General features: G+C 41.2%; 38 non-coding genes across 38 annotated transcripts; all 38 read left to right on the top strand.

The window, feature by feature from the left end:
• The first annotated feature begins 38 nt into the window (after nt 1-38).
• Nucleotides 39-112, top strand: TRNAI-AAU (transfer RNA isoleucine (anticodon AAU)). Its single transcript has one exon. It is a non-coding gene; the product is annotated as a tRNA-Ile (tRNA).
• A 347-nt stretch (nt 113-459) lies between these two features.
• Nucleotides 460-533, top strand: TRNAI-GAU (transfer RNA isoleucine (anticodon GAU)). Its single transcript has one exon. It is a non-coding gene; the product is annotated as a tRNA-Ile (tRNA).
• Nucleotides 534-672: 139 nt separating this feature from the next.
• On the top strand, nt 673-746 carry TRNAI-AAU (transfer RNA isoleucine (anticodon AAU)). The gene has a single exon. It is a non-coding gene; the product is annotated as a tRNA-Ile (tRNA).
• Nucleotides 747-1,305: 559 nt separating this feature from the next.
• TRNAI-AAU (transfer RNA isoleucine (anticodon AAU)) lies at nt 1,306-1,379 on the top strand. The gene has a single exon. It is a non-coding gene; the product is annotated as a tRNA-Ile (tRNA).
• A 558-nt stretch (nt 1,380-1,937) lies between these two features.
• TRNAI-GAU (transfer RNA isoleucine (anticodon GAU)) lies at nt 1,938-2,011 on the top strand. The gene has a single exon. It is a non-coding gene; the product is annotated as a tRNA-Ile (tRNA).
• A 139-nt stretch (nt 2,012-2,150) lies between these two features.
• TRNAI-AAU (transfer RNA isoleucine (anticodon AAU)) lies at nt 2,151-2,224 on the top strand. The gene has a single exon. It is a non-coding gene; the product is annotated as a tRNA-Ile (tRNA).
• A 772-nt stretch (nt 2,225-2,996) lies between these two features.
• Nucleotides 2,997-3,070, top strand: TRNAI-AAU (transfer RNA isoleucine (anticodon AAU)). The gene has a single exon. It is a non-coding gene; the product is annotated as a tRNA-Ile (tRNA).
• A 347-nt stretch (nt 3,071-3,417) lies between these two features.
• Nucleotides 3,418-3,491, top strand: TRNAI-GAU (transfer RNA isoleucine (anticodon GAU)). The gene has a single exon. It is a non-coding gene; the product is annotated as a tRNA-Ile (tRNA).
• A 139-nt stretch (nt 3,492-3,630) lies between these two features.
• Nucleotides 3,631-3,704, top strand: TRNAI-AAU (transfer RNA isoleucine (anticodon AAU)). Its single transcript has one exon. It is a non-coding gene; the product is annotated as a tRNA-Ile (tRNA).
• Nucleotides 3,705-4,263: 559 nt separating this feature from the next.
• On the top strand, nt 4,264-4,337 carry TRNAI-AAU (transfer RNA isoleucine (anticodon AAU)). Its single transcript has one exon. It is a non-coding gene; the product is annotated as a tRNA-Ile (tRNA).
• Nucleotides 4,338-4,895: 558 nt separating this feature from the next.
• TRNAI-GAU (transfer RNA isoleucine (anticodon GAU)) lies at nt 4,896-4,969 on the top strand. The gene has a single exon. It is a non-coding gene; the product is annotated as a tRNA-Ile (tRNA).
• A 139-nt stretch (nt 4,970-5,108) lies between these two features.
• On the top strand, nt 5,109-5,182 carry TRNAI-AAU (transfer RNA isoleucine (anticodon AAU)). The gene has a single exon. It is a non-coding gene; the product is annotated as a tRNA-Ile (tRNA).
• A 559-nt stretch (nt 5,183-5,741) lies between these two features.
• TRNAI-AAU (transfer RNA isoleucine (anticodon AAU)) lies at nt 5,742-5,815 on the top strand. The gene has a single exon. It is a non-coding gene; the product is annotated as a tRNA-Ile (tRNA).
• A 139-nt stretch (nt 5,816-5,954) lies between these two features.
• On the top strand, nt 5,955-6,028 carry TRNAI-AAU (transfer RNA isoleucine (anticodon AAU)). The gene has a single exon. It is a non-coding gene; the product is annotated as a tRNA-Ile (tRNA).
• A 981-nt stretch (nt 6,029-7,009) lies between these two features.
• On the top strand, nt 7,010-7,083 carry TRNAI-AAU (transfer RNA isoleucine (anticodon AAU)). Its single transcript has one exon. It is a non-coding gene; the product is annotated as a tRNA-Ile (tRNA).
• Nucleotides 7,084-7,222: 139 nt separating this feature from the next.
• Nucleotides 7,223-7,296, top strand: TRNAI-AAU (transfer RNA isoleucine (anticodon AAU)). The gene has a single exon. It is a non-coding gene; the product is annotated as a tRNA-Ile (tRNA).
• A 558-nt stretch (nt 7,297-7,854) lies between these two features.
• Nucleotides 7,855-7,928, top strand: TRNAI-GAU (transfer RNA isoleucine (anticodon GAU)). Its single transcript has one exon. It is a non-coding gene; the product is annotated as a tRNA-Ile (tRNA).
• Nucleotides 7,929-8,275: 347 nt separating this feature from the next.
• On the top strand, nt 8,276-8,349 carry TRNAN-AUU (transfer RNA asparagine (anticodon AUU)). The gene has a single exon. It is a non-coding gene; the product is annotated as a tRNA-Asn (tRNA).
• Nucleotides 8,350-8,486: 137 nt separating this feature from the next.
• Nucleotides 8,487-8,560, top strand: TRNAI-AAU (transfer RNA isoleucine (anticodon AAU)). Its single transcript has one exon. It is a non-coding gene; the product is annotated as a tRNA-Ile (tRNA).
• Nucleotides 8,561-8,699: 139 nt separating this feature from the next.
• TRNAI-AAU (transfer RNA isoleucine (anticodon AAU)) lies at nt 8,700-8,773 on the top strand. Its single transcript has one exon. It is a non-coding gene; the product is annotated as a tRNA-Ile (tRNA).
• Nucleotides 8,774-9,120: 347 nt separating this feature from the next.
• Nucleotides 9,121-9,194, top strand: TRNAI-GAU (transfer RNA isoleucine (anticodon GAU)). The gene has a single exon. It is a non-coding gene; the product is annotated as a tRNA-Ile (tRNA).
• Nucleotides 9,195-9,541: 347 nt separating this feature from the next.
• Nucleotides 9,542-9,615, top strand: TRNAN-AUU (transfer RNA asparagine (anticodon AUU)). The gene has a single exon. It is a non-coding gene; the product is annotated as a tRNA-Asn (tRNA).
• A 562-nt stretch (nt 9,616-10,177) lies between these two features.
• TRNAI-AAU (transfer RNA isoleucine (anticodon AAU)) lies at nt 10,178-10,251 on the top strand. Its single transcript has one exon. It is a non-coding gene; the product is annotated as a tRNA-Ile (tRNA).
• Nucleotides 10,252-10,388: 137 nt separating this feature from the next.
• Nucleotides 10,389-10,462, top strand: TRNAI-AAU (transfer RNA isoleucine (anticodon AAU)). Its single transcript has one exon. It is a non-coding gene; the product is annotated as a tRNA-Ile (tRNA).
• A 140-nt stretch (nt 10,463-10,602) lies between these two features.
• On the top strand, nt 10,603-10,676 carry TRNAI-AAU (transfer RNA isoleucine (anticodon AAU)). Its single transcript has one exon. It is a non-coding gene; the product is annotated as a tRNA-Ile (tRNA).
• A 770-nt stretch (nt 10,677-11,446) lies between these two features.
• TRNAI-AAU (transfer RNA isoleucine (anticodon AAU)) lies at nt 11,447-11,520 on the top strand. The gene has a single exon. It is a non-coding gene; the product is annotated as a tRNA-Ile (tRNA).
• A 139-nt stretch (nt 11,521-11,659) lies between these two features.
• Nucleotides 11,660-11,733, top strand: TRNAI-AAU (transfer RNA isoleucine (anticodon AAU)). Its single transcript has one exon. It is a non-coding gene; the product is annotated as a tRNA-Ile (tRNA).
• Nucleotides 11,734-12,291: 558 nt separating this feature from the next.
• TRNAI-GAU (transfer RNA isoleucine (anticodon GAU)) lies at nt 12,292-12,365 on the top strand. Its single transcript has one exon. It is a non-coding gene; the product is annotated as a tRNA-Ile (tRNA).
• A 347-nt stretch (nt 12,366-12,712) lies between these two features.
• TRNAN-AUU (transfer RNA asparagine (anticodon AUU)) lies at nt 12,713-12,786 on the top strand. Its single transcript has one exon. It is a non-coding gene; the product is annotated as a tRNA-Asn (tRNA).
• Nucleotides 12,787-12,923: 137 nt separating this feature from the next.
• On the top strand, nt 12,924-12,997 carry TRNAI-AAU (transfer RNA isoleucine (anticodon AAU)). Its single transcript has one exon. It is a non-coding gene; the product is annotated as a tRNA-Ile (tRNA).
• Nucleotides 12,998-13,136: 139 nt separating this feature from the next.
• TRNAI-AAU (transfer RNA isoleucine (anticodon AAU)) lies at nt 13,137-13,210 on the top strand. Its single transcript has one exon. It is a non-coding gene; the product is annotated as a tRNA-Ile (tRNA).
• Nucleotides 13,211-13,557: 347 nt separating this feature from the next.
• Nucleotides 13,558-13,631, top strand: TRNAI-GAU (transfer RNA isoleucine (anticodon GAU)). Its single transcript has one exon. It is a non-coding gene; the product is annotated as a tRNA-Ile (tRNA).
• Nucleotides 13,632-13,978: 347 nt separating this feature from the next.
• On the top strand, nt 13,979-14,052 carry TRNAN-AUU (transfer RNA asparagine (anticodon AUU)). Its single transcript has one exon. It is a non-coding gene; the product is annotated as a tRNA-Asn (tRNA).
• A 562-nt stretch (nt 14,053-14,614) lies between these two features.
• On the top strand, nt 14,615-14,688 carry TRNAI-AAU (transfer RNA isoleucine (anticodon AAU)). The gene has a single exon. It is a non-coding gene; the product is annotated as a tRNA-Ile (tRNA).
• A 137-nt stretch (nt 14,689-14,825) lies between these two features.
• TRNAI-AAU (transfer RNA isoleucine (anticodon AAU)) lies at nt 14,826-14,899 on the top strand. Its single transcript has one exon. It is a non-coding gene; the product is annotated as a tRNA-Ile (tRNA).
• Nucleotides 14,900-15,039: 140 nt separating this feature from the next.
• TRNAI-AAU (transfer RNA isoleucine (anticodon AAU)) lies at nt 15,040-15,113 on the top strand. Its single transcript has one exon. It is a non-coding gene; the product is annotated as a tRNA-Ile (tRNA).
• Nucleotides 15,114-15,887: 774 nt separating this feature from the next.
• TRNAI-AAU (transfer RNA isoleucine (anticodon AAU)) lies at nt 15,888-15,961 on the top strand. Its single transcript has one exon. It is a non-coding gene; the product is annotated as a tRNA-Ile (tRNA).
• A 564-nt stretch (nt 15,962-16,525) lies between these two features.
• TRNAI-AAU (transfer RNA isoleucine (anticodon AAU)) lies at nt 16,526-16,599 on the top strand. Its single transcript has one exon. It is a non-coding gene; the product is annotated as a tRNA-Ile (tRNA).
• Nucleotides 16,600-25,878: the final 9,279 nt, after the last annotated feature.

Raw genomic sequence — 25,878 nt, 5'->3', positions numbered from 1 at the left:
CCATTCTTTTCTTCAAAATTATAGGCCACTTGAACCACGGCCCGTTAGCTCAGTCGGTTAGAGCGTCGTGCTAATAACGCGAAGGTCGTGGGTTCGATACCCCCACGGGCCATGCATTTTATAATAACTCTGAAATTACTGCCTCCCTGATTACCCAATATCGTTTTTCTTTTCATAGGCTAAGGAACCATCAATGTAGGGAAACATACAACCATTCTTTTCTTCAAAATTATAGGCAACTTGAACCGCGGCTCGTTGGATCAGTCGGTTAGAACGTCGTGCTAATAACGCGAAGGTCGTGGGTACGATACCCCCACGGGCCATGCCTTTTATAATTACTCTGAAATTACTGCCTCCCTGATTACCCAATATCGTTTTTTTTTAATAGGCTAAGGAACCAGCAATATAGGGAGACATACAACCATTCTTTTCTTCAAAAATATAGGCTACTTGAACCACGGCCCGTTAGCTCAGTCGGTTAGAGCGTCGTGCTGATAACGCGAAGGTCGTGGGTTCGATACCCCCACGGGCCATGCATTTTATAATAACTCTGAAATTACTGCCTCCCTGATTACCCAATATCGTTTTTTTTTAATCGGCTGAGGAACCAGCAATGTAGGGGAACAACATACAACCATTCTTTTCTTCAAAATTATAGGCCACTTGAACCACGGCCCGTTAGCTCAGTCGGTTAGAGCGTCGTGCTAATAACGCGAAGGTCGTGGGTTCGATACCCCCACGGGCCATGCATTTTATAATAACTCTGAAATTACTGCCTCCCTGATTACCCAATATCGTTTTTGTTTTCATAGGCTAAGGACCCATCAATGTAGGGAAACATACAACCATTCATTTCTTCAAAATTATAGGCAACTTGAACCGCGGCTCGTTGGATCAGTCGGTTAGAACGTCGTGCTAATAACGCGAAGGTCGTGGGTTCGATACCCCCACGGGCCATGAATTTTATAATAACTCTGAAATTACTGCCTCCCTGATTACCCAATATCGTTTTAGTTTTCATAGGTTAAGGAACCAGCAATGTAGGGAAACATGCAACCATTCTCTTCTTCAAAAATATAGGCTACTTGAACCACGGCCCGTTAGCTCAGTCGGTTAGAACGTCGTGCTAATAACGCGATGGTCGTGGGTTCGATACCCACTCGGGCCATGCATTTTATAATAACTCTGAAATTACTGCCTCCCTGATTACCCAATATCGTTTTTGTTTTCATAGGCTGAGGAACCATCAATGTAGGGAAACATACAACCATTCTTTTCTTCAAAATTATAGGCCACTTGAACCACGGCCCGTTAGCTCAGTCGGTTAGAGCGTCGTGCTAATAACGCGAAGGTCGTGGGTTCGATACCCCCACGGGCCATGCATTTTATAATAACTCTGAAATTACTGCCTCCCTGATTACCCAATATCGTTTTTCTTTTCATAGGCTAAGGAACCATCAATGTAGGGAAACATACAACCATTCTTTTCTTCAAAATTATAGGCAACTTGAACCGCGGCTCGTTGGATCAGTCGGTTAGAACGTCGTGCTAATAACGCGAAGGTCGTGGGTACGATACCCCCACGGGCCATGCCTTTTATAATTACTCTGAAATTACTGCCTCCCTGATTACCCAATATCGTTTTTTTTTTAATAGGCTAAGGATCCAGCTATGTAGGGAAACATGCAACCATTCTTTTCTTCAAAAATATAGGCTATTTGATCACGGCCCGTTAGGTCTGTCGGTTAGAGGCGTCGTGCTAATAACGCGAAGGTCGTGGGTTCGATACCCCCACGGGCCATGCCTTTTATAATTACTCTGAAATTACTGCCTCCCTGATTACCCAATATCGTTTTTTTTTAATAGGCTAAGGAACCAGCAATATAGGGAGACATACAACCATTCTTTTCTTCAAAAATATAGGCTATTTGAACCACGGCCCGTTAGCTCAGTCGGTTAGAGCGTCGTGCTGATAACGCGAAGGTCGTGGGTTCGATACCCCCACGGGCCATGCATTTTATAATAACTCTGAAATTACTGCCTCCCTGATTACCCAATATCGTTTTTTTTTAATCGGCTGAGGAACCAGCAATGTAGGGGAACAACATACAACCATTCTTTTCTTCAAAATTATAGGCCACTTGAACCACGGCCCGTTAGCTCAGTCGGTTAGAGCGTCGTGCTAATAACGCGAAGGTCGTGGGTTCGATACCCCCACGGGCCATGCATTTTATAATAACTCTGAAATTACTGCCTCCCTGATTACCCAATATCGTTTTTGTTTTCATAGGCTAAGGACCCATCAATGTAGGGAAACATACAACCATTCATTTCTTCAAAATTATAGGCAACTTGAACCGCGGCTCGTTGGATCAGTCGGTTAGAACGTCGTGCTAATAACGCGAAGGTCGTGGGTTCGATACCCCCACGGGCCATGAATTTTATAATAACTCTGAAATTACTGCCTCCCTGATTACCCAATATCGTTTTAGTTTTCATAGGTTAAGGAACCAGCAATGTAGGGAAACATGCAACCATTCTCTTCTTCAAAAATATAGGCTACTTGAACCACGGCCCGTTAGCTCAGTCGGTTAGAACGTCGTGCTAATAACGCGATGGTCGTGGGTTCGATACCCACTCGGGCCATGCATTTTATAATAACTCTGAAATTACTGCCTCCCTGATTACCCAATATCGTTTTTGTTTTCATAGGCTGAGGAACCATCAATGTAGGGAAACATACAACCATTCTTTTCTTCAAAATTATAGGCAACTTGAACCGCGGCCCGTTAGCTCAGTAGGTTAGAGCGTCGTGCTAATAACGCGATGGTCGTGTGTTCGATACCCCCACGGGCCATGCTTTTTTTAATTACTCTGAAATTACTGCCTCCCTGATTACCCAATATCGTTTTTTTTTAATCGGCTGAGGAACCAGCAATGTTGGGGAACAACATACAACCATTCTTTTCTTCAAAATTATAGGCCACTTGAACCACGGCCCGTTAGCTCAGTCGGTTAGAGCGTCGTGCTAATAACGCGAAGGTCGTGGGTTCGATACCCCCACGGGCCATGCATTTTATAATAACTCTGAAATTACTGCCTCCCTGATTACCCAATATCGTTTTTCTTTTCATAGGCTAAGGAACCATCAATGTAGGGAAACATACAACCATTCTTTTCTTCAAAATTATAGGCAACTTGAACCGCGGCTCGTTGGATCAGTCGGTTAGAACGTCGTGCTAATAACGCGAAGGTCGTGGGTACGATACCCCCACGGGCCATGCCTTTTATAATTACTCTGAAATTACTGCCTCCCTGATTACCCAATATCGTTTTTTTTTAATAGGCTAAGGAACCAGCAATATAGGGAGACATACAACCATTCTTTTCTTCAAAAATATAGGCTACTTGAACCACGGCCCGTTAGCTCAGTCGGTTAGAGCGTCGTGCTGATAACGCGAAGGTCGTGGGTTCGATACCCCCACGGGCCATGCATTTTATAATAACTCTGAAATTACTGCCTCCCTGATTACCCAATATCGTTTTTTTTTAATCGGCTGAGGAACCAGCAATGTAGGGGAACAACATACAACCATTCTTTTCTTCAAAATTATAGGCCACTTGAACCACGGCCCGTTAGCTCAGTCGGTTAGAGCGTCGTGCTAATAACGCGAAGGTCGTGGGTTCGATACCCCCACGGGCCATGCATTTTATAATAACTCTGAAATTACTGCCTCCCTGATTACCCAATATCGTTTTTGTTTTCATAGGCTAAGGACCCATCAATGTAGGGAAACATACAACCATTCATTTCTTCAAAATTATAGGCAACTTGAACCGCGGCTCGTTGGATCAGTCGGTTAGAACGTCGTGCTAATAACGCGAAGGTCGTGGGTTCGATACCCCCACGGGCCATGAATTTTATAATAACTCTGAAATTACTGCCTCCCTGATTACCCAATATCGTTTTAGTTTTCATAGGTTAAGGAACCAGCAATGTAGGGAAACATGCAACCATTCTCTTCTTCAAAAATATAGGCTACTTGAACCACGGCCCGTTAGCTCAGTCGGTTAGAACGTCGTGCTAATAACGCGATGGTCGTGGGTTCGATACCCACTCGGGCCATGCATTTTATAATAACTCTGAAATTACTGCCTCCCTGATTACCCAATATCGTTTTTGTTTTCATAGGCTGAGGAACCATCAATGTAGGGAAACATACAACCATTCTTTTCTTCAAAATTATAGGCCACTTGAACCACGGCCCGTTAGCTCAGTCGGTTAGAGCGTCGTGCTAATAACGCGAAGGTCGTGGGTTCGATACCCCCACGGGCCATGCATTTTATAATAACTCTGAAATTACTGCCTCCCTGATTACCCAATATCGTTTTTCTTTTCATAGGCTAAGGAACCATCAATGTAGGGAAACATACAACCATTCTTTTCTTCAAAATTATAGGCAACTTGAACCGCGGCTCGTTGGATCAGTCGGTTAGAACGTCGTGCTAATAACGCGAAGGTCGTGGGTACGATACCCCCACGGGCCATGCCTTTTATAATTACTCTGAAATTACTGCCTCCCTGATTACCCAATATCGTTTTTTTTTTAATAGGCTAAGGATCCAGCTATGTAGGGAAACATGCAACCATTCTTTTCTTCAAAAATATAGGCTATTTGATCACGGCCCGTTAGGTCTGTCGGTTAGAGGCGTCGTGCTAATAACGCGAAGGTCGTGGGTTCGATACCCCCACGGGCCATGCCTTTTATAATTACTCTGAAATTACTGCCTCCCTGATTACCCAATATCGTTTTTTTTTAATAGGCTAAGGAACCAGCAATATAGGGAGACATACAACCATTCTTTTCTTCAAAAATATAGGCTATTTGAACCACGGCCCGTTAGCTCAGTCGGTTAGAGCGTCGTGCTGATAACGCGAAGGTCGTGGGTTCGATACCCCCACGGGCCATGCATTTTATAATAACTCTGAAATTACTGCCTCCCTGATTACCCAATATCGTTTTTTTTTAATCGGCTGAGGAACCAGCAATGTAGGGGAACAACATACAACCATTCTTTTCTTCAAAATTATAGGCCACTTGAACCACGGCCCGTTAGCTCAGTCGGTTAGAGCGTCGTGCTAATAACGCGAAGGTCGTGGGTTCGATACCCCCACGGGCCATGCATTTTATAATAACTCTGAAATTACTGCCTCCCTGATTACCCAATATCGTTTTTGTTTTCATAGGCTAAGGACCCATCAATGTAGGGAAACATACAACCATTCATTTCTTCAAAATTATAGGCAACTTGAACCGCGGCTCGTTGGATCAGTCGGTTAGAACGTCGTGCTAATAACGCGAAGGTCGTGGGTTCGATACCCCCACGGGCCATGAATTTTATAATAACTCTGAAATTACTGCCTCCCTGATTACCCAATATCGTTTTAGTTTTCATAGGTTAAGGAACCAGCAATGTAGGGAAACATGCAACCATTCTCTTCTTCAAAAATATAGGCTACTTGAACCACGGCCCGTTAGCTCAGTCGGTTAGAACGTCGTGCTAATAACGCGATGGTCGTGGGTTCGATACCCACTCGGGCCATGCATTTTATAATAACTCTGAAATTACTGCCTCCCTGATTACCCAATATCGTTTTTGTTTTCATAGGCTGAGGAACCATCAATGTAGGGAAACATACAACCATTCTTTTCTTCAAAATTATAGGCAACTTGAACCGCGGCCCGTTAGCTCAGTAGGTTAGAGCGTCGTGCTAATAACGCGATGGTCGTGGGTTCGATACCCCCACGGGCCATGCTTTTTTTAATTACTCTGAAATTACTGCCTCCCTGATTACCCAATATCGTTTTTTTTTAATCGGCTGAGGAACCAGCAATGTTGGGGAACAACATACAACCATTCTTTTCTTCAAAATTATAGGCCACTTGAACCACGGCCCGTTAGCTCAGTCGGTTAGAGCGTCGTGCTAATAACGCGAAGGTCGTGGGTTCGATACCCCCACGGGCCATGCATTTTATAATAACTCTGAAATTACTGCCTCCCTGATTACCCAATATCGTTTTTCTTTTCATAGGCTAAGGAACCATCAATGTAGGGAAACATACAACCATTCTTTTCTTCAAAATTATAGGCAACTTAAACCGCGGCTCGTTGGATCAGTCGGTTAGAACGTCGTGCTAATAACGCGAAGGTCGTGGGTACGATACCCCCACGGGCCATGCCTTTTATAATTACTCTGAAATTACTGCCTCCCTGATTACCCAATATCGTTTTTTTTTTAATAGGCTAAGGATCCAGCTATGTAGGGAAACATGCAACCATTCTTTTCTTCAAAAATATAGGCTATTTGATCACGGCCCGTTAGGTCTGTCGGTTAGAGGCGTCGTGCTAATAACGAGAAGGTCGTGGGTTCGATACCCCCACGGGCCATGCCTTTTATAATTACTCTGAAATTACTGCCTCCCTGATTACCCAATATCGTTTTTGTTTTCATAGGCTAAGGACCCATCAATGTAGGGAAACATACAACCATTCATTTCTTCAAAATTATAGGCAACTTGAACCGCGGCTCGTTGGATCAGTCGGTTAGAACGTCGTGCTAATAACGCGAAGGTCGTGGGTTCGATACCCCCACGGGCCATGCATTTTATAATAACTCTGAAATTACTGCCTCCCTGATTACCCAATATCGTTTTAGTTTTCATAGGTTAAGGAACCAGCAATGTAGGGAAACATGCAACCATTCTCTTCTTCAAAAATATAGGCTACTTGAACCACGGCCCGTTAGCTCAGTCGGTTAGAACGTCGTGCTAATAACGCGATGGTCGTGGGTTCGATACCCACTCGGGCCATGCATTTTATAATAACTCTGAAATTACTGCCTCCCTGATTACCCAATATCGTTTTTGTTTTCATAGGCTGAGGAACCATCAATGTAGGGAAACATACAACCATTCTTTTCTTCAAAATTATAGGCAACTTGAACCGCGGCCCGTTAGCTCAGTAGGTTAGAGCGTCGTGCTAATAACGCGATGGTCGTGGGTTCGATACCCCCACGGGCCATGCTTTTTTTAATTACTCTGAAATTACTGCCTCCCTGATTACCCAATATCGTTTTTTTTTAATCGGCTGAGGAACCAGCAATGTTGGGGAACAACATACAACCATTCTTTTCTTCAAAATTATAGGCCACTTGAACCACGGCCCGTTAGCTCAGTCGGTTAGAGCGTCGTGCTAATAACGCGAAGGTCGTGGGTTCGATACCCCCACGGGCCATGCATTTTATAATAACTCTGAAATTACTGCCTCCCTGATTACCCAATATCGTTTTTCTTTTCATAGGCTAAGGAACCATCAATGTAGGGAAACATACAACCATTCTTTTCTTCAAAATTATAGGCAACTTGAACCGCGGCTCGTTGGATCAGTCGGTTAGAACGTCGTGCTAATAACGCGAAGGTCGTGGGTACGATACCCCCACGGGCCATGCCTTTTATAATTACTCTGAAATTACTGCCTCCCTGATTACCCAATATCGTTTTTTTTTTAATAGGCTAAGGATCCAGCTATGTAGGGAAACATGCAACCATTCTTTTCTTCAAAAATATAGGCTATTTGATCACGGCCCGTTAGGTCTGTCGGTTAGAGGCGTCGTGCTAATAACGCGAAGGTCGTGGGTTCGATACCCCCACGGGCCATGCCTTTTATAATTACTCTGAAATTACTGCCTCCCTGATTACCCAATATCGTTTTTTTTTAATAGGCTAAGGAACCAGCAATATAGGGAGACATACAACCATTCTTTTCTTCAAAAATATAGGCTACTTGAACCACGGCCCGTTAGCTCAGTCGGTTAGAGCGTCGTGCTGATAACGCGAAGGTCGTGGGTTCGATACCCCCACGGGCCATGCCTTTTATAATTACTCTGAAATTACTGCCTTCCTGATTACCCAATATCGTTTTTGTTTTCATAGGCTAAGGAACCATCAATGTAGGGAAACATACAACCATTCTTTTTTTCAAAATTATAGGCAAGTTGAACCACGGCCCGTTAGCTCAGTAGGTTAGAGCGTCGTGCTAATAACGCGAAGGTCGTGGGTTCGATACCCCCACGAGGCATGGTTTTCATAATTACTCTGAAATTATTGCCTCCCTGATTACCCAGTATCGTTTTTTTTTAATAGGCTAAGGAACCATCAATGTAGGGAAACATACAACCATTCTTTTCTTCAAAATTATAGGCAACTTGAACCGCGGCTCGTTGGCTCAGTCGGTTAGAACGTCGTGCTATTAACGCGAAGGTCGTGGGTTCGATACCCCCACGGGCCATGCATTTTATAATAACTCTGAAATTACTGCCTCCCTGATTATCCAATATCGTTTTTGTTTTCATAGGCTGAGGAACCATCAATGTAGGGAAACATACAACCATTCTTTTCTTCAAAATTATAGGCGACTTGAACCGCGGCCCGTTAGCTCAGTAGGTTAGAGCGTCGTGCTAATAACGCGATGGTCGTGGGTTCGATACCCCCACGGGCCATGCTTTTTTTAATTACTCTGAAATTACTGCCTCCCTGATTACCCAATATCGTTTTTTTTTAATCGGCTGAGGAACCAGCAATGTTGGGGAACAACATACAACCATTCTTTTCTTCAAAATTATAGGCCACTTGAACCACGGCCCGTTAGCTCAGTCGGTTAGAGCGTCGTGCTAATAACGCGAAGGTCGTGGGTTCGATACCCCCACGGGCCATGCCTTTTATGATTACTCTGAAATTACTGCCTCCCTGATTACCCAATATCGTTTTTTTTTTAATAGGCTAAGGATCCAGCTATGTAGGGAAACATGCAACCATTCTTTTCTTCAAAAATATAGGCTATTTGATCACGGCCCGTTAGGTCTGTCGGTTAGAGGCGTCGTGCTAATAACGCGAAGGTCGTGGGTTCGATACCCCCACGGGCCATGCCTTTTATAATTACTCTGAAATTACTGCCTCCCTGATTACCCAATATCGTTTTTTTTTAATAGGCTAAGGAACCAGCAATATAGGGAGACATACAACCATTCTTTTCTTCAAAAATATAGGCTACTTGAACCACGGCCCGTTAGCTCAGTCGGTTAGAGCGTCGTGCTGATAACGCGAAGGTCGTGGGTTCGATACCCCCACGGGCCATGCTTTTTATAATTACTCTGAAATTACAACCTTCCTGATTACCCAATATCGTTTTTGTTTTCATAGGCTAAGGAACCATCAATGTAGGGAAACATACAACCATTCTTTTTTTCAAAATTATAGGCAAGTTGAACCACGGCCCGTTAGCTCAGTAGGTTAGAGCGTCGTGCTAATAACGCGAAGGTCGTGGGTTCGATACCCCCACGAGGCATGGTTTTCATAATTACTCTGAAATTATTGCCTCCCTGATTACCCAGTATCGTTTTTTTTTAATAGGCTAAGGAACCATCAATGTAGGGAAACATACAACCATTCTTTTCTTCAAAATTATAGGCAACTTGAACCGCGGCTCGTTGGCTCAGTCGGTTAGAACGTCGTGCTATTAACGCGAAGGTCGTGGGTTCGATACCCCCACGGGCCATGCATTTTATAATAACTCTGAAATTACTGCCTCCCTGATTATCCAATATCGTTTTTGTTTTCATAGGCTAAGGAACCATCAATGTAGGGAAACATGCAACCATTCTTTTCTTCAAAAATATAGGCTACTTGAACCACGGCCCGTTAGGTCAGTCGGTTAGAGGCGTCGTGCTAATAACGCGAAGGTCGTGGGTTCGATACCCCCACGGGCCATGCTTTTTATAATTACTCTGAAATTACTGCCTCCCTGATTACCCAATATCGTTTTTTTTTAATATGCTAAGGAACCAGCAATATAGGGAAACATACAACCATTATTTTCTTCAAAATTATAGGCTGCTTGAACCACCGCCCGTTAGCTCAGTCGGTTAGAGCGTCGTGCTAATAACGCGAAGGTCGTGGGTTCGATACCCCCACGGGCCTTGCATTTTATAATTACTCTGAAGTTACTACCTCCCTGATTACCCAAGATCGTTTTTTTTTTAATCGGCTAAGAAACTGGAAATGTAGGGGAACAACATACCACCATTCTTTTCTTCAAAAATATAGGCGTTCTGAATCACGGCCCGTTAGCTCAGTTGGTTAGAGCGTCGTGCTAATAACGCGAAGGTCGTGGGTTCGATACCCCCACGGGCCATGCTTTTTATAATTACTCTGAAATTACTGTCTCCCTGATTACCCAATATCATTTTTTTTTTAATAGGCTAAGGAACCAGCAATATAGGGAAACATACAACCATTCTTTTCTTCAAAATTATAGGCAACTTGAATCACGGCCCGTTAGCTCAGTCGGTTAGAGCGTCGTGCTAATAACGCGAAGTTCGTGGGTTCGATACCCCCACGGGCCACGTTTTTTATAATTACTCTGAAATTACTGCCTCCCTGATTACCCAATATCGTTTTTTTTTTAATCGGCTAAGAAACTGGAAATGTAGGGGAACAACATACAACCATTCTTTTCTTCAAAAATATACGCATCCTGAACCACGGCCCGTTAGCTCAGTCGGTTAGAGCGTCGTGCTAATAACGCGAAGGTCGTGGGTTCGATACCCCCACGGGCCATGCTTTTTATAATTACTCTGAAATTACTGCCTCCCTGATTACCCAATATCGTTTTTTTTTTAATAGGCTAAGGATCCAGCTATGTAGGGAAACATGCAACCATTCTTTTCTTCAAAAATATAGGCTATTTGATCACGGCCCGTTAGGTCTGTCGGTTAGAGGCGTCGTGCTAATAACGAGAAGGTCGTGGGTTCGATACCCCCACGGGCCATGCCTTTTATAATTACTCTGAAATTACTGCCTCCCTGATTACCCAATATCGTTTTTGTTTTCATAGGCTAAGGACCCATCAATGTAGGGAAACATACAACCATTCATTTCTTCAAAATTATAGGCAACTTGAACCGCGGCTCGTTGGATCAGTCGGTTAGAACGTCGTGCTAATAACGCGAAGGTCGTGGGTTCGATACCCCCACGGGCCATGCATTTTATAATAACTCTGAAATTACTGCCTCCCTGATTACCCAATATCGTTTTAGTTTTCATAGGTTAAGGAACCAGCAATGTAGGGAAACATGCAACCATTCTCTTCTTCAAAAATATAGGCTACTTGAACCACGGCCCGTTAGCTCAGTCGGTTAGAACGTCGTGCTAATAACGCGATGGTCGTGGGTTCGATACCCACTCGGGCCATGCATTTTATAATAACTCTGAAATTACTGCCTCCCTGATTACCCAATATCGTTTTTGTTTTCATAGGCTGAGGAACCATCAATGTAGGGAAACATACAACCATTCTTTTCTTCAAAATTATAGGCAACTTGAACCGCGGCCCGTTAGCTCAGTAGGTTAGAGCGTCGTGCTAATAACGCGATGGTCGTGGGTTCGATACCCCCACGGGCCATGCTTTTTTTAATTACTCTGAAATTACTGCCTCCCTGATTACCCAATATCGTTTTTTTTTAATCGGCTGAGGAACCAGCAATGTTGGGGAACAACATACAACCATTCTTTTCTTCAAAATTATAGGCCACTTGAACCACGGCCCGTTAGCTCAGTCGGTTAGAGCGTCGTGCTAATAACGCGAAGGTCGTGGGTTCGATACCCCCACGGGCCATGCATTTTATAATAACTCTGAAATTACTGCCTCCCTGATTACCCAATATCGTTTTTCTTTTCATAGGCTAAGGAACCATCAATGTAGGGAAACATACAACCATTCTTTTCTTCAAAATTATAGGCAACTTGAACCGCGGCTCGTTGGATCAGTCGGTTAGAACGTCGTGCTAATAACGCGAAGGTCGTGGGTACGATACCCCCACGGGCCATGCCTTTTATAATTACTCTGAAATTACTGCCTCCCTGATTACCCAATATCGTTTTTTTTTTAATAGGCTAAGGATCCAGCTATGTAGGGAAACATGCAACCATTCTTTTCTTCAAAAATATAGGCTATTTGATCACGGCCCGTTAGGTCTGTCGGTTAGAGGCGTCGTGCTAATAACGCGAAGGTCGTGGGTTCGATACCCCCACGGGCCATGCCTTTTATAATTACTCTGAAATTACTGCCTCCCTGATTACCCAATATCGTTTTTTTTTAATAGGCTAAGGAACCAGCAATATAGGGAGACATACAACCATTCTTTTCTTCAAAAATATAGGCTACTTGAACCACGGCCCGTTAGCTCAGTCGGTTAGAGCGTCGTGCTGATAACGCGAAGGTCGTGGGTTCGATACCCCCACGGGCCATGCCTTTTATAATTACTCTGAAATTACTGCCTTCCTGATTACCCAATATCGTTTTTGTTTTCATAGGCTAAGGAACCATCAATGTAGGGAAACATACAACCATTCTTTTTTTCAAAATTATAGGCAAGTTGAACCACGGCCCGTTAGCTCAGTAGGTTAGAGCGTCGTGCTAATAACGCGAAGGTCGTGGGTTCGATACCCCCACGAGGCATGGTTTTCATAATTACTCTGAAATTATTGCCTCCCTGATTACCCAGTATCGTTTTTTTTTAATAGGCTAAGGAACCATCAATGTAGGGAAACATACAACCATTCTTTTCTTCAAAATTATAGGCAACTTGAACCGCGGCTCGTTGGCTCAGTCGGTTAGAACGTCGTGCTATTAACGCGAAGGTCGTGGGTTCGATACCCCCACGGGCCATGCATTTTATAATAACTCTGAAATTACTGCCTCCCTGATTATCCAATATCGTTTTTGTTTTCATAGGCTGAGGAACCATCAATGTAGGGAAACATACAACCATTCTTTTCTTCAAAATTATAGGCGACTTGAACCGCGGCCCGTTAGCTCAGTAGGTTAGAGCGTCGTGCTAATAACGCGATGGTCGTGGGTTCGATACCCCCACGGGCCATGCTTTTTTTAATTACTCTGAAATTACTGCCTCCCTGATTACCCAATATCGTTTTTTTTTAATCGGCTGAGGAACCAGCAATGTTGGGGAACAACATACAACCATTCTTTTCTTCAAAATTATAGGCCACTTGAACCACGGCCCGTTAGCTCAGTCGGTTAGAGCGTCGTGCTAATAACGCGAAGGTCGTGGGTTCGATACCCCCACGGGCCATGCCTTTTATGATTACTCTGAAATTACTGCCTCCCTGATTACCCAATATCGTTTTTTTTTTAATAGGCTAAGGATCCAGCTATGTAGGGAAACATGCAACCATTCTTTTCTTCAAAAATATAGGCTATTTGATCACGGCCCGTTAGGTCTGTCGGTTAGAGGCGTCGTGCTAATAACGCGAAGGTCGTGGGTTCGATACCCCCACGGGCCATGCCTTTTATAATTACTCTGAAATTACTGCCTCCCTGATTACCCAATATCGTTTTTTTTTAATAGGCTAAGGAACCAGCAATATAGGGAGACATACAACCATTCTTTTCTTCAAAAATATAGGCTACTTGAACCACGGCCCGTTAGCTCAGTCGGTTAGAGCGTCGTGCTGATAACGCGAAGGTCGTGGGTTCGATACCCCCACGGGCCATGCTTTTTATAATTACTCTGAAATTACAACCTTCCTGATTACCCAATATCGTTTTTGTTTTCATAGGCTAAGGAACCATCAATGTAGGGAAACATACAACCATTCTTTTTTTCAAAATTATAGGCAAGTTGAACCACGGCCCGTTAGCTCAGTAGGTTAGAGCGTCGTGCTAATAACGCGAAGGTCGTGGGTTCGATACCCCCACGAGGCATGGTTTTCATAATTACTCTGAAATTATTGCCTCCCTGATTACCCAGTATCGTTTTTTTTTAATAGGCTAAGGAACCATCAATGTAGGGAAACATACAACCATTCTTTTCTTCAAAATTATAGGCAACTTGAACCGCGGCTCGTTGGCTCAGTCGGTTAGAACGTCGTGCTATTAACGCGAAGGTCGTGGGTTCGATACCCCCACGGGCCATGCATTTTATAATAACTCTGAAATTACTGCCTCCCTGATTATCCAATATCGTTTTTGTTTTCATAGGCTAAGGAACCATCAATGTAGGGAAACATGCAACCATTCTTTTCTTCAAAAATATAGGCTACTTGAACCACGGCCCGTTAGGTCAGTCGGTTAGAGGCGTCGTGCTAATAACGCGAAGGTCGTGGGTTCGATACCCCCACGGGCCATGCTTTTTATAATTACTCTGAAATTACTGCCTCCCTGATTACCCAATATCGTTTTTTTTTAATATGCTAAGGAACCAGCAATATAGGGAAACATACAACCATTATTTTCTTCAAAATTATAGGCTGCTTGAACCACCGCCCGTTAGCTCAGTCGGTTAGAGCGTCGTGCTAATAACGCGAAGGTCGTGGGTTCGATACCCCCACGGGCCTTGCATTTTATAATTACTCTGAAGTTACTACCTCCCTGATTACCCAAGATCGTTTTTTTTTTAATCGGCTAAGAAACTGGAAATGTAGGGGAACAACATACCACCATTCTTTTCTTCAAAAATATAGGCGTTCTGAATCACGGCCCGTTAGCTCAGTTGGTTAGAGCGTCGTGCTAATAACGCGAAGGTCGTGGGTTCGATACCCCCACGGGCCATGCTTTTTATAATTACTCTGAAATTACTGTCTCCCTGATTACCCAATATCATTTTTTTTTTAATAGGCTAAGGAACCAGCAATATAGGGAAACATACAACCATTCTTTTCTTCAAAATTATAGGCAACTTGAATCACGGCCCGTTAGCTCAGTCGGTTAGAGCGTCGTGCTAATAACGCGAAGTTCGTGGGTTCGATACCCCCACGGGCCACGTTTTTTATAATTACTCTGAAATTACTGCCTCCCTGATTACCCAATATCGTTTTTTTTTTAATCGGCTAAGAAACTGGAAATGTAGGGGAACAACATACAACCATTCTTTTCTTCAAAAATATACGCATCCTGAACCACGGCCCGTTAGCTCAGTCGGTTAGAGCGTCGTGCTAATAACGCGAAGGTCGTGGGTTCGATACCCCCACGGGCCATGCTTTTTATAATTACTCTGAAATTAATGCCTCCTTGATTACCCAATATCGTTTTTTTTTAATAGGCTAAGGAACCAGCAATGTAGGGAAACATACAACCATTATTATCTTCAAAATTATAGGCAACTTGTACCACGGGCCGTTAGCTCAATCGGTTAGCGCGTCGTGCTAATAACGCGAAGGTCGTGTGTTCGATACCCCCACCGGCCATGCTTTTTTTAATTACTCTGAAATTACTGCCTCCCTGATTACCCAATATCGTTTTTTTTTTAATCGGCTGAGAAACCAGCAATATAGGGAAACATACAACCATTCTTTTCTTCAAAAATATAGGCAACTTGATCCACGGCCCGTTAGCTCAGTCGGTTAGAACGTCGTGCTAATAACGCGAAGGTCGTGGGTTCGATACGCACACGGGCCATGCATTTCATAATTACTCTGAAGTTACTGCCTCCATGATTACCCAATATCGTTTTTTTTTAATCGGCTAAGAAACTGGAAATGTAGGGGAACAACATACAACCATTCTTTTCTTCAAAAATATACGCATCCTGAACCACGGCCCGTTAGCTCAGTCGGTTAGACCGTCGTGCTAATAACGCGAAGGTCGTGGGTTCGATACCCTCACGGGCCATGCTTTTTTTAATTACTCTGAAATTACTGCCTCCCTGATTACCCAATATCGTTTTTTTTTTAATCGGCTAAGGAACTCGGAATGTAGGGGAACAACATACAACCATTCTTTTCTTCAAAAATATAGGCACACTGAACCACGGCCCGTTAGCTCAGTCGGTTAGAGCGTCGTGCTAATAACGCGAAGGTCGTGGGTTCGATACCCCGACGGGCCATGCATTTTATAATAACTCTGAAATTACTGCCTCCTTGATTACCCAATATCGTTTTTGTTTTCATAGGCTAAGGAACCATCAATGTAGGGAAACATACAACCATTCTTTTCTTCAAAATTATAGGCAACTTGAACCACGGCCCTTTAGCTCTGTCGGTTAGAGCGTCGTGCTAATAACGCGAAGGTCGTGGCTTCGATACCCTCACGGGCCATGCTTTTTTTAATTACTCGGAAATTACTGCCTCCCTGATTACCCAATATCGTTTTTTTTTTAATCGGCTAAGGAACTGGGAATGTAGGGGAACAACATACAACCATTCTTTTCTTCAAAAATATAGGCATCCTGAACCACGGCCCGTTAGCTCAGTCGGTTAGAGCGTCGTGCTAATAACGCGAATTTCGTGGGTTCGATGCCCTCACGGGCCATGCATTTTATAATTACTCTGAAATTACTGCCTCCCTGATTACCCGATATCGTTTTTTTTTAATCGGCTAAGGAACTGGGAATGTAGGGGAACAACATACAACCATTCTTTTCTTCAAAAATATAGGCATCCTGAACCACGGCCCGTTAGCTCAGTCGGTTAGAGCGTCGTGCTAATGACGCGAAGGTCGTGGGTTCGATACCTACACGGGCTATACTTTTTATAATTACTTTGAAATTACTGCCTCCCTGATTACCCAATATCGTTTATTTTGAATCGGCCGAGTAACTTGCAATGGACGAAAACATACAACCATCTTCTCTTCAAGAATATGTGCGAGTTGTGAGACGGCCCATCAATTCAGTCGGTTAGAGCGTCGTTCTACCAACGCGAGTGTCGTGTGTTCGATCTATTCCACCACAATTGGTCTGTGGGAGATTTTCTGAACAAGACCGCACATGGGTCTTGTTCCTTCTATGGATACTTTGAAATCTCTGCGCCACATATTTCTTAATATCGTTTATTTTGAATAGTCTAAGCAACTGACAGTGTACGGTAACCGTCTTCTCTTGAAGCATACATGCAGGTGTTATCACGTTCTGTTAACTCAGTCGGTTCGATCATCCAGCTTATAACGCGAAGGTCGTGTGTTGGATCTCCCCCCACACACGAGTCATGTTCATTCTATCATCACTTTGAAATCTCTCCCACAGTCTTTTCAATATTATTTATTCTAAATAGGTTAAGCAACTGGCAATGTGCGAATACGTACAACCATCTTCTGTTCAAGAATATAGGTGACCCCTAGGTGATGCGAGTATAGGTGGTGCGTTAGTTCATTCGGTCAGGTCGTCGTACTGATAATGTGAAAGTCGTCGGTTCGATTCCCCGCGGGTCAAACTTTTTATATCAGTACAGTCGGCTCTCGTATTCGCGGTTTTTTTTCCTTCATTGGAAATGGTTGTTTTTGGAAATACTTGGCACAATCGTCATTCACGTGTTTTGTTTATAAAATTTGAGTTGTGCGTGTTTAGGATGGCTATTTTTCTAGTGCTAATGCTTCGGAAAGACAAAAAACAAGTGAAAGGTTGGCTAGAAAAATTATATATATATTGACTATGCTTCGCCAAAAGAAGTCAATTGCTGCTATGGCCCGCCATTACGGAATCAACGAATCTATGGTGAGATATATCAAGAAAAAGGAATCTAAAATTCGTTCAGCCGTGGCTGTAGCTGCACCTTTGGCAGCGAAAACTTTGCATCGTTTCCATGTGTTTCTCATACACAAAATGGTGGTTTTGTTTTTGTGAGTACAAAAAAGGTATTCCAATTGATTGTAATATTATAACGGAAAAGGTGATAATATTTTACGCTTCTATAAAGGGAAGGGCTGGTGAAACATCTATTTAATCAGAATTTTATGCAAGTTAAGGTTGGTTTCATAAGTTTAAGAAACGATTTGGATTACGCGATGTAAATTCGCTGGCGGGCAAGCCTTTGCCGACTAGGAGGCTGCTAGAAAATTTCCAAAGACTTTGCAGAAAATTATTGAAGAGTAGAGTTATGCACCTCAGAAGGTGTTTAACGTTGACGAAACTGCACTATTTTGCAAGAAAATGCCGCAAAGAACATTTATCAATCAAGAAGAAAATCAGAGCGCCTGGTTTTAAGATAGACTTACCATGACTTCAAAATAGATTTACTATGTTGTTTTGTGCAATTGCATATGTGTACGTGATAAAGCCCACCGTTATTTTCAAGTCTACGAATCCGCGAGCATTAAATAGAAATGATGTCAAAGCTCCCGGTATTTTGGATGAACAATAAAAGGGCTTGGCCTATGAAAGCACTTTTCCTGGATTGGTTTAAACGGTGTTTCGTTCCGGAAGTCAGAAGGTACCTTGAGAGTGAAGACATGTCATTCAAACTTCTTTTGATTCTGGATAATGCTCCTGGACAGCAAGATGTCAATGTGTACAAAGCTGATGGTTCGGAAGTCCTTTATATGCCTCCTAATCAACATTTATCATTCATCATCCTTGATCAGGGGGGTAAAGCGAACATTCAAGGTTCACTATACACGTCATTCAATGGAGATGATCGTGCACGCAATAGAAGATGCCAATGCATAAAATGTCTTGAAGGTATGGAAGAATTACACTATCGCTAATGTCATTACTGTCATAACTAGAGCCGTGGCAGCTCTAAAGTAGAATACAAGTTCACCATGAGTAACATAGCGGAAGGGCTTCGCAAATTCAAATTAGCAATAGATTATTGTCATGACATAGATTCCTCTATGGTACGTTCTTCACATGTAGAAAAATTAGTAGAGGAAGCATTGTCGACATATTTTTACATACTGTACTTGATGATATGAAGAAGAAACATCAAACAGAAATCACAATGTTCTTTTACAAATACAAATACAACGCCACAACGGGCAAACTGCCCAACGATGTGGCTGACTTAAGAACATCATGGATCCCCGAGCCATTTTTTGGAGGCCCTACCTACTACTGCTACACCACACATGCACTATTTTGATATTTGTATTTTCCACTTATGTTTTAATCAGAGTTTTATATTTTTAGGTACTTTTCATTTCTTATGTGTGAATCCATGTTATTGTAAATTTTTGGTCCTATACAGATAAGTTGTTTTTTATTATAGTTTTACGAGGAAGAATTATTTGAAATCTGGTTCCGTTATTTCTGATATTTCTTTGAATTTGTCTTATATTAAACCAATCTGTATTTCTGAATAGAAAGAGTAATTGTCTATAAACAATAAGTTTTATGAACATTTGATCTAAATTCATTCATTCGGATATTTGATGGATGTATTAGGCCTGATTATATTTAAACTTTTTGTTATTGTTTTATTTAGTTATTGGATATCACAGTCATAATCTCCTTCCCATACTTTTCTTCATAATCTCCATAATCTCCTTCCATTCCGTAATGAATAGTGGACAGAATCCACACATTGTAAAGAGTTATCAAAAAATTTTCTGATACAATATTTCGGAGATTATACATTTTTATATTATAATATTTTATTTTATAGCTGCTAATTTCTATATGATTTTTCCATTTCAAATCTCTACTGAATGTCATTCCTAAATACTTGAAGATTTCAGTCTTTCCTATACTTGAGGGCAATCGCAGAGCTCATCCATACAATTTAGGGAGTGATATCTTTTCTGAAACGAAATGTCAAAGTCATTTCTTCGAAGCTGGAGTTTTATGTATTTCGTTTTTGTGACGTTTAACTGAAGTTTATTTCTAAAGAGCCAAAGAGAGAGAGAGAAGAGAGAGAGAGTATTGAATTCGATTCAAGTCTTCTTCTGTATATTGCTTTAATGCTTGATCGTTTGATGCTGATATGCTAAATGCATATTTCTCAATATCGTTTACTTTGCATAGGCTGCCTCGCAATGTACTGTAAAATATAAAAATCTTCTCTTGAAGAATCTAGGCGAGTGTTACCACGGCCCGCTAGCTCAGTCGGTTACAGCGTCGTGCTTATAATGCAATGGTCGTGGGTTTGATCTCCCCTCCCGGTTTTGTTTTTTTCTCTATCAATACTTTGAAATTACCGCCTCCCGACTTCTCAATATCGTTTATTTTCAATATGCTAAGCAACTGGCACTTACGGTGACATACAACCATCTTCTTTTCAAGAATATAGGCGAGCTGTCTCACGGCCCGTTAGTTCAGTCGGTTAGAGAGCCGTGCTAATAACGCGAAGGTCGTTGGTTCGGTCTATATCAATACTTTGAAATCTTTGCTTCACTGATTTCTCAAAATTGTTTATTTTGAATAGTCTAAGCAACTGGCAATGTGCGGTAACATACAAACATCTTCTCTTGAAGAATCGCGGCGAGCACTAACATCAATATTGTTTTTTCTATCAGTACTTTGATTTGGAATCTCTGCCTCTTTTACCGCACACAAACACCAGTCATAGTGCGAATTCCAACTTTCATAGTGGGAGACCAGCATCTTACCACTGCACCACTCGGGTGCTTAGGCTAAGCAACGGGCAATGTTCTGTAACATACAACCATCTTCTCCTGAAGACTCTAGACGAGTAATTTTGCGGTCCGTTAGAGCTCAGTTGGTTAGAGTGCCATGTCAATAACTCGAAGGCAGTGGATTCGATCCCCACGGGTCCATTTTATTTTTCTATCAATGCTATGAAACCTCTGCCTCCTTGATTTCACAATACCTTTTATTTTGATCGTTGCTACGGTACTATCATTGTACTGGAATATTCTAACAGCCTCCCTCGAAGACTCTGGTCTAGCGCAATCACGGTCCGTCAGCTCAGTCGTTTAGAGCGTCGTGATAATTACTCCAAGGTGTTATATCAGACCACTGGAAAGATGGCTATCGACGCCATAGCAAAGGGCGTGGGTTTTTATCAATTTTTCAAGATCTCTGCTTGCATCCATTTATTTTGAGCAGGCTACAGAACTGCAATGTACTGTAATATACTACCATCTTCTCTTGAAGAATCTAGGCCCGCTCTAAGCACGGCTTGTTACTCAGTCGGTTAGAGCGTCGTGCTAATAACGTTTTTTCCATCAAGACTTCAAAATCTCTGCCCGCCTGATTTCCCGATACCGTTTATGTTGTGTAGGCTATGGAACTGGCAGTGTATACTGGAGTATACTAGCAGCTTTTCTTGTAGGATTTAAGCGGATGTAATTGCGTCCCGTTTGCCCATCAGGTCAGAAAGTCGTGCCAATAACGTCAAGGTTGATTTGGGTTTGATCACCCCTTGCGTGTTTTTTTTAATCAATACTTCAAAACCTCTTTCCGTTAGATTTACTTCTCAATACCTTTTGGGTGGCGCGGCTGAACTGACAATGTACTGGAATGATTGTATGTATATAACAGCTTCTCTTGAATATTCTAGTGGAGATAAATCCCCGATCGTTAGCTCTCAGACGTTTTTTTATCTCAACAACTTCCTTCGTAACAATGTTTTTAACAGTAACCAGATTAAGAACGGTTTTTTTTTTCAAAAGTGTACTTCGTAACAATTACGTTTTTTGTTGAACAGTATCTTAATTACGTTTTTTCACAATATCCTGGGTAACGCTAGTTTTTGTATTTTCTTTTTTTTTCCCAATTGTATCTTTGTGATGGGTTTTTTCAAAAGTGTTTGTTGGTAATGATGGGTTTTTAACAGTATTCCTGGGTAATGGTGTTTTGTAACATTGTGTAACAATGGACCCAAATAAAATATGATACACACAGAAGACATGGAAATAAATCAGTATGTCTTTGACATTGAATCATGCCATTTATGATGTACTGCTTTAACATTGTGTAGCAATGTTTTAGCAGTTCTCCCGGGAACACAATGGTTTTTTTTTTTCAAGAGTACACTCTGGTAAAATAACGTTATTCTTTGACGATGTCTATTCAGCTAGGTCGAATGTGAATCACCATCATCTTGTTTTTTTTATATATATGTTTATTGCGCGACGATATTTTGTGCTTTGTCAACACGTAATACTGTGATGATTAAATTGCGTGCGTAAGCAGAATTAACAAAAAACGAGAATCCTTTAATATCGTGAGGGAATCACAGACCTTACATATATAATATAAAGCTTTAAAATACAAGCAAAATGCATACATCCTCCTAACACGCCATTACTACAGATTATGCAGTAGTACTTGCGTGATGGGGATTGCTTTCATTGTTTTGAAATGTCTTTTTATTGATGGTTCATCCCTTGTTTTCATCACTGATTATATTCGGATGGTCTCGGGTGTGTGCGTGTATGTGTGGTTTATAATAGCATCATGACCACGAAGAGGGCAATTGCGTCTATGAAGAAACTCACTTTCATGCGTAACAATATAAAATATTTTATGCAAAAAAATTATTTTTATGACCGCATTGTTTCCTGAATCGCCTTTGAGGAAGCACTAAAATTTAATGATATCACTTTAATGTTACTAAAAAATGTAGTCATGAAATGAGAGGTGAGTAATTATTTATTCATTAACCTATAAAGAAATTTTAAGGCCTCCCTTTCGGGTGCTTTTTAAATAAAAAGATCATTTTGGATAAGACGAATGGGGTTTTCGTTTGGATTTGGTAAAAAATATAAATGTTGTTTTATGAATATTTTTTTGCAAAAAAAAAAATATTGCTAATGTGAAATTAGCATATTTTCAGTACAAATTAGCATATTTTAAATTAGCATATTTTCAGTACAAATTAGCATATTTTAAATTAGCATATTTTCAGTACAAATTAGCATATTTTAAATTAGCATATTTTCAGTACAAATTAGCATATTTTAAATTAGCATATTTTCAGTACAAATTAGCATATTTTAAATTAGCATATTTTCAGTACAAATTAGCATATTTTCAGTACAAATTAGCATATTTTCAGTACAAATTAGCATATCTTCAGTACAAATTAGCATATCTTCAGTACAAATTAGCATATTTTCAGTACAAATTAGCATATTTGAAATTAGCATATTTTCAGTACAAATTAGCATATTTGAAATTAGCATATTTTCAGTACAAATTAGCATATTTGATATTAGCATATTTGATATTAGCATATTTGATATTAGCATATTTGATATTAGCATATTTGATATTAGCATATTTGATATTAGCATATTTTCCTCTAGACATTGTACACAAAAAAACTATTGCTTGTATCAACACATTCATCTCACAGATTATTGCTGTGACATTGTTCTGTTCAATGAACTAAAAGTTTTAGAATACTGGAAAAAAAATGTACTTTGAAAAAAAAAAAGAAATAATAATACCGCTTAGTTTTTAGTTCATTGCACAGTCAGAACTGCTTAAAATACAGTGGGAAAGATATTTGGAAAAATGCTCAACAAATCAATTTTTTCGTGAAGTGAAACATCAACAAACACGTGTTCAGGCAACGCTTGCAAAGATTTCATTTTAAGGCTGAGAACATCATATTCGTTCTTCTTAATTCGCAATAACTTTGCTTCAAGTTATTGTAGAGATGAAAATGAAACAGTTTTGAATTTCAGAATAACTGCACTTTTTCAAATGAACACGCATAAAAATGATACACATAAAAGACATGAAAATAAATCACTTGGTATATCTTTGACATTGAATCATGCCATTTATGATGTACGGCTACAGTAATTGTGTTCTCCTATGAGCAAAATACTCTTTGTAATTTCTTCAACCTTGTCCTGTATTTTCTCAGGGATATTCGATACTTCATACAGAGTAAAACTTGAATTATAATAGACAAAACATACTTAATTAGTGCGGACAATTTGTACTTCAGATACCCTGCCTTATTTTATTAAACATCACACACATAAGTCAATTTCGAATGAGAAAAAAAAATCTAATCGAAATTTTTTAATTGTGTGGCAGAAAGAAATTATATATATGGGAGAGAGACATACGAAATTAATTAACAAAACCTAGATCGGCCCTGCATCCATAATTTTATACTAGGGCCTTCTACTTGACCTGATTCAGTTGCGATAGGGTTGACTTTTATAATCAAGGAAAATTTTCCCTGGTGTTTCTTTTTTTTTCGACCATGTTAAGTTCTGTGGGCCCCCGTACCAGAAACATCGTTGAAATGCAACTCATGCCACTTTACACACACCAACTCCGGTCATATATATCGCCCTACAGCAATTTCCAACCAGAGGAGTTGGGTGGGGAATGAAGGTGCCAACAGGTTGCCCAGAATCGGTAGGTAAAGAACGTGTTTCTGATGTTCTTGCCCAGATTCGTGACGGTAATCTTCGTAGTAGAAAGTGAGCATCTTACCACTGTGGTACTCGGGCACTATGTGACTCATACTGCCACCAATCGAATATAAACAAAAATATTTGTTACAGTTCTCCAATTAAAATTGATTGTAGGCTTTAAACTGGTGTGCAGCATGAAATTGAATGGTATGTGGCAGTGGTTCCCATAGTGTGGGTCGTGACCAACTGGGAGCTGGCGTTAATGAACTTGGGGGGGGGGGGGGGGGGGTCACGAGAGATTTTCTAAAATTTAAACGTCCGAGTAAGAAATTTGTTTCCCGCTACGTAAGTAAAAATGTGTCAAAACTACAAAAAAATGCCTCAACTCAGTTGAACAGCTACTTGCCATTTTACATATATATCGTATAGTGTAATTTTACTAAATTCGCAGGTACAATAGTCAATATACAGACCAAGCTAATATTTTGTTGGGGATCCACAAGGAATCAGCTGATTTTAATTACACACAAATTATAAGCATAAATATAATATACATACTTCATTTGAACAAAAAAATGCATAAATATATAATTCGTTCAATCTAACAATGATCACGGATCACTTGCATGACGCGCGGCACAGGTTCAGAGCACTTAAGCTGAACATATTTCCAGAGCACTTAAGCTGAACACATTTCCAGAGCACTTGGATCAGCGAAACATTTAGAGATGATCAAAGTGGCTCTGTAGGGGACTTGTCAATAGGGAGAATGTTAGTAGTTCAGGTGTCGACAATCTAGCGAAAGGTTTTACGCGTTTTTGGCGCATCACAAGTAGGGGGCCGTTCAAGTATAACGTCATCATCAATGGGGGGGAGAGCGTTTCCGATTTGCTGACTTTTGATGACAAGTGGGGAGGGAGGGTTTGGATAATGCTTACGTCATCAACCACCCCCTTTATGAAAATATGAAATATTCTTAATGTCATCTTACCGGTGGGCCGGAAACTAGAACAACCTTTCGATAGTTTGTGGGCACTTGAAGTAACATTTCCCCCCCCCCACTATTGATAAGTGCCCTAAAGAGCCACTTCAGTGATCTCTAAATTTTTTAGAAACAGATCCAAGTTATCTGGAAATGTGTCCGGGCAGCTTAAGTGCTCTGGAACTGTGCCACGCATCTCACTCAATTGATCCGTAATACATGCCGTGGATCACTTACACAATCTGAGAATGTGCCGCGGGTAACTTGAGTGATGTAGAACCCTACTGGGGGTCACTTAAATGCTCTAAAACTACGTCACATGTCACTCAAGGGATCTCTAAATATGTCACGGATCGCTTAAGTGTTCTGGAACTGTGTCCCGGGTCATTTAAGTGGTCTGAAAATGTGCTACGGGCCGCTTAAATGTTCTGGAATTGTACCATGGGGCACAAACCATCTGTAAATGTGCCGCTTAGTTCACTTTTACAAAATTAGGTATGGCACTCACCCATGCCCCCCCCCCCCCACAAAGGTAGGGCTGACCGGGGTCAAGGCCTGGAGGGCCCCAGGACAATCATAATTTTTTCACGCTATAAATTCACTTTAGAGGAGCCTAGACTAGGGGACCGGCTTATTTACTAACCGAAACGGCGACCCAGTCCATATTTTGAAGAATTTCTAATCGATAGGTCACCGCCGGGGTAAAAAAACAGTTATTAGAATATTATTAAAAAATAATATTCTTAATGAGGAGGGCAGGC

The sequence above is a fragment of the Pholcus phalangioides genome, unplaced genomic scaffold, assembly GCF_987345545.1.
Source record: "Pholcus phalangioides strain wild (caught in Gottingen) unplaced genomic scaffold, Ppha-v1.0 ptg000004l_1, whole genome shotgun sequence".
NCBI classification, from domain to species: domain Eukaryota; kingdom Metazoa; phylum Arthropoda; class Arachnida; order Araneae; family Pholcidae; genus Pholcus; species Pholcus phalangioides.
Note: the sequence above shows the minus strand (reverse complement) of the source record. Positions and strands in the feature narration are given on the sequence as shown.